This window comes from Ursus maritimus, unplaced genomic scaffold (assembly GCF_017311325.1).
Source record: "Ursus maritimus isolate PB19 unplaced genomic scaffold, ASM1731132v1 scaffold_16, whole genome shotgun sequence".
Lineage (NCBI taxonomy): Eukaryota > Metazoa > Chordata > Mammalia > Carnivora > Ursidae > Ursus > Ursus maritimus.
Genome location: NW_024424008.1, coordinates 43,895,184 through 43,901,183, shown reverse-complemented (window position 1 = coordinate 43,901,183; position 6,000 = coordinate 43,895,184).

Genomic DNA, 6,000 nt, shown 5'->3' with positions numbered 1-6,000 from the left:
CCCTAAAGGAGCATGATTAAGGCAGGTATTGTTAGTGGAGAGGGGTGGAGGAAATCATATGAAACCATGTATTTTAAAATGCAACACAAAAAAGTAAGTTATAAACAGTGTCTATAATATGGTCTCTTTTCAAGGAAAAAAAAGGACAGGTAGCCATACAAAAATATCTGGAAGGTAGACATTAAATAATTAAGAATCATCATCATTAGATAAAGGAAATATGGTGTTTTTAATTTCGCATTTTTTCTTACCTACTTACATTTTCTTTTTTTTCATGTACATATATTGCTTTTGAAATTTTTTTAAAAAATGCTTATGAAACATAGTAATTAGATCCCTCTCCTCTTTATCTCCAGAAATCCAGTAAATCAATTTTACTTTAAAAAATAAAATCCAACAAAAACATGCAAAACAGCATATATTACAGGATGGGCTGGTGGCCAGAAGTCCTGGGTCCCAGGCCCAGTTCTGTCTCTTACTAGCTACCTGGTAACTTGAGTAACTTTTGGGGCTTCAGTTTCCTAGAAGATGAAAAAAACTATCATAATAATACAGTTTTCCTCTTTTTCCCTAGGCTGTGCTAATAGCAAGACATCAAGAATAAAGTGGCTGAGAGACCCAGGTATACATATTTAAAAGGCTACAGACTTAGAACAGTGGCTCTCAAATGTTTATGTACATCAGAATCGCCTAGAAAAGTTGTGAAGACTCATACTGCAGGCCTCATCTCCAGAATTTTGATAGATCTGGGTGGGGCCCGAGGTTTATATTACCAATTCCCATGGGGTGCTGATGGCACTGATCTGGGAACCACATGTTAAGAACCACTGAACTGGAGGTGAGGGGAAAAAAAGTTCTTTGGGTTCAAGTTCCAAGTCATCGCTCAGTTCTGTGACCTTGGGCAAATCTCTTAATCTATCTGCTCTTGAGTTTCTTCACCGATAAAAAGCATATTATAATTCCTGCTAATAAGTACCATCTGCCCCCAAGATTTTTATGAGGATTAAATGATTTAAATGTGTGAAAGGAATGCATAAACTCTACTGAATTATGCAAATGGCATTAATTATATAAGTAAGGCAACTAAAGTAACTAGAATTTAAATTATTTTTATTTTAGGAAATACATCTTAGACACAGATGTCTGTCAGTTTAGATTCCCAACAATGAAGATGCACGCTTCTAGAAAACATGCCTAAGAGTTGAGTACTTTGCCACTGTGGAGATAATAGCGCTTTGGTTAAATACCATGATGTGAACATGTAAATAATAATAATAAACAACACAAGAGTTAACATTAATTGAACACTTGCTATTTACCGGGTCCTTTGGTGATTTAAACCTCACGATAGCATAAAGTAGCTACTATAATAATCCCCAAGCTGTAGCTAAGGGAGTTTAGGCTTCCGGTGGTCGTATAATTTGCTCAGGGTCACCCAGTCAAGATCGGAAACAGAGTTTCTAAATATGCTTACGGTGGTATTTATTGTTTCACTTCATTATTTAGACATAATTTAGACATTATTTGTTAATTCAGAGCCCAGAATAGTGTCTAACTCATTATAGTTATTATGAGTTATTTGCTAAGGGAATTACTGCCAATTAGATTTGATTTGGATTTAGTTCTCTTAGACTCACTGAACCCCCAATTCTTCTGTCCTATCCCCTCAACATAGGTACATCACAGTTTGAATTTCTCAATACTTAATGTTTATTGTACTCTGAGTATGTTTCTTTATTGGTTCTATTTTCTTTTTTCGAGAGTGAATGCTGTCCCCATGACTTTCTATGTGCCTCTTCTTAATATATATGCATGCTCCACTCTCAGGGGTGGATATGACATGAGGCGGGAATTGAAGGACAGACAGACTTCTTGGGATCCCAATATAAAGGATACACAGAGGAGGGGGATCTGGTTCCCCACCCAAATCATTTTTCTTTTATCTGTGAACATATTATGTTCTATTTCTAGTTTCACCTACTTCTAACCCTGACCTACCCTGAATTTTCCTGAGCTCCTCTGAGTACAGAAAGACCAATAGATTTCATCTTTTTTCCTTAGTTCCCTTATTTTATTCAAGACAAACTACATTCCAAGCCTAATATACCCAAGTATGAAGCTATAAAATTATTCTGATTCCCTAATTTTTCAAGCTAGAAAATTCTCAGTTGATATAATCTAATCTTTCTTTAATAGAACACTGTAGAGAGTCATAGATGCTGACTTTCAAGCATCATAGGGCTTGACCCAACTACCAATTTTTTGGATTCAGTTTCATGTACAAGGAAAATCTAGTTACTGGTATAAATACACAAAGTACTTTATCCTACTTCTCTTCTGCTTTTTTACAATTTTCAATACATACACTCACAAGCATGTATAATTTTTCACAGATAAATAACTGTGATAACACCCATCTTTTTTGTGGGTATATACAATTCCTTGTTCTTTATTTCTTTCCTTCATCTTTGACTACATCTTGCATAGACCACATGCAGGCACGTAAAACAGTTTCTTCATGGTCTTCTAACTTCTACAACTATGTGCATTAAAATTCAACAACTCGATCTCCATTAATACTTATATGCATGACCACACGTGCCCTCCGTAATTAGCCAACGTGGGTTGGCTAATTGAACATAATAAAAAAAAATACTGATATGCCTGGCCTGTCAGAGTGAAGACTGTACCCCTTTTTGAAAGGTTTCTCAGGAACGACCACATGGTGCTGTTACCCCAACTGCTGCCCTCTGATTTAGCTGGTAACTAACCTCTCCTGCTGTTTGGATCATAGAGCTTCTGGTCCAGGGAAAATCTAAAGTCAATTTCCAGCTGCCTGATGGCAACTCATATTTCTATAGCAACTGAGCATTTGAAAAAAATATATATTTCCATATGCATTATCCCATTTTGGGTTTACAGAACACCTTAAGAGTTGATATTTTGACTTCTCACTTTGTAGATAAGGACAGGACTTGTCATTCAGTACGTGGTATAACTATATCCACACCACGCTGTGCTCCCTGGATTTGAGATAATGTCAGCTTTACATTATCATGTTCTGGTGAATATTTTGGGATTGACTATATGAAAAAGGAGATTAAATTTCTGAAGCAAAATACACATCCAGACCCAAGAAATGCAACACAAAAAGTTTTATCTCTAAATGTACAAAAAGACTGTAGGCAGTAAAAACTCCAGGCCTTTGCCATTTCCTCTTAACCATGCTGATCTCTGAAACACTGCCCGGTTCATCTGACTCCTAATGAACATTGAGTGTAGTGAGACGAATAAAACACAGGCAATAGTTCAGTGGGGGAGATGCTCACACCTGGCCTCCCACCTGGAAGAGAATTTCTGCAGACCATACCGCTATAGGGACAGAGTTCATTCTCAGGGACGGCACAAGGCAGCCAAGGCTCCAGCTCCTCCCCTTCTAGGGAGCTTATCATTTGTGGATCTCAGCAACTGCTCTGTGATTACCCCTAAGGTACTGATGAACTTTGTGTCAGAGACACCATTTGAAGACTGCACATCACAGCTCTATTCCTAGCTTGTGTTTGTCATGGCTGAGGGTTGCATGCTGACCATAGTGTTTTGTCATCACGTCTCATCAAGGCAGTTCCCAGTGGGGAGTTGCAGTATTTGTAATGGGGTTGATTGGTTCAACAACAGACATTATGCCTGGTGTTAAAATTGTCCTTTTATGAATTATTCCTCAGTCATTACTTCTCCCATATACTAGCATGTATGATATTGATATGACAATTTTCTTTTTGGCTTAATTCAACATTGTAGTCGCTGCTAACCATCTTTGTTTCCTATGCCTTTTCTCTCCAGCATCCTCCACATCAGTATCACAGAAGGCGAGTCCAAAGCCTTCAGCAAAAGCTCTGAGATTTTTCTAACGGTCTGATGCATTCATGCTCAGGTTGTCCCCTCTCGGATCGCTTGCTGAAATATCCATGTCATGCAGCCTCTGGAAAACACCACTACACTGTCCTGCAAGAATGGGAGTTAAAAGACCAAATAGTGTCTTAATATTAGTATGAAAATAGTTTTGACCTTGTGGACCCCTTAAAAGCTCCTCAGGTACTCTCAGGAGTTCCTGGACCACGTTTTGAGGACCTCTGCTTTACATTCAACAGACTGACAAAAATTTGAAAGTTGAAGGGTGTTAACTGTCAGTGAAGATGTGGGAATGTAAGAAACTTTATGCACCGTGGCCATTCTAGAGAGCAATATGATACTACTTAAGACAAGGTAACTATATGCTGCCCTATGACCTGAAACTTCTAGGTCCTCCACACGTATCGCAATTGAATTCTCTTAAAGGACCACAAGGGGAAATGTACCTTTTCTGTGGCACAAGGAGTACAAGCAAAATGTGTGTTCATCAACAGGCAAATGAGGAGGTACAATGAAGTATTTTGCAGCAGTAAAGACCACGGATGAGCTGTGAACATAGCAACATGAATTGACTTTAGAAGCACAGGGCTGAGCAAAAAAGAAAGAAAGAAAGAAAGAAAGAAAGAAAGAAAGAAAGAAAGAAAGAAAGAAAGAAAGAAAGAAAGAAAGAAAGAAACAATGAGTAATAAAACACAAAATCACTTATGAATATTAAGAATATTAAAATTCTAGTACAAAGACTTTTGGGTAAAGTGCAATATGTCATGGCAGGGAATAAAAGGCTATATGAACTACAAAAATTATGTTTTGTATCAGGATATCAGGAAGCTATGGAAGAAATGAGGACAAGATGAATTAAACTTCCAGAGGGGACAGACCCATTTCAAGGTAAGAGGACCATCTCCGGAAGTTTTTACCCTGGAGGAATTTTCTGCTTGTGAGTGCCAACTCACCGTTGGCCTTGGTCCAAGCAAAGGCCCTCTGTTGGGGTTAAAATGAACTATCGGAGCTCTCAGCGGTTGTTACGAAGGTGGAGTGACAATTGGAGATTTGAGGGACTTTTAATCAGGCACCCATTCTTCCCCACAGGACATTTACCGGGTGCTGGTGGACTAGACCAACAGGGAAATCTCCTACACTCTGCTGTATTTAGGAAACAAAGACACTGCATAGGGAGGGAGCCTGCATTTAACTCACTGATACAAACTCACCCAACCCATCTCTGCTTCAAAACAGGGGCCAGATTGTGAAACTAAGGACATGCAGTGGGAGGCTAAAGAATTAAGCTGAAATCCTCTCTAGAGGATAATAAAACCTCTCCAGTCTTTCAGAGATTAAGAGACAAAAACCCAACAGACTCCCAATCAAAAACCTGGAAAGATCAGGCTCTAAGATGAGAAAAAACTAAGTTGTGGAATGAATTGTACTAAAACTCCAGCACTGACCTAACTCAGCTCGGTCCCTGATTGGATTCAGTGATCAGCATCTTACCTACTGTGTACCTAACAAAAGAAAGCGGAAACATCTCTGGCAAAAAGGTAGAATCACCTAGAGCATCTCTGGTTCTTAGAGTTAGTTCTTTTATCCACAATGTTCAGCATCCAGTGCAAAATGGCAAGGAGGTAAGACAATCTGCAAAAAGGAGACAGCAGAAGCAGGTCTCCAGATCATCCCAATTCTGGAGTTGGCAACAAGGATTTTAAAACAATTCTGATTAATATAATCAAGAAAATAGAGGATGGATGAATTAGATGAAAGTGTGGAGATTTTCACCAAAAAATTAGGATCTTTAAAAAAGAATAAAATGGAATTTTCTGGAGTGATGATAACATTCTAATCTTGAGTTGGTATGGATTACACCTGTCTATGCGTTTGTCGAGCTCTATGTATGCACATTTATGCTTTGTGCATCACTGTACATAAATTTTACCTTACAAGAAACAAACTGTAAACAAATTTTAAGTATAATTAGTGATATGCATGCTGAAGTATTTAGGGAGAAGTATGTGAATATTTGCCATTTACTTTGACATGTACCCATGTCAATAACAAATAATTTTTTGCCAAATGTTCATTATTGGTTTGTATGTA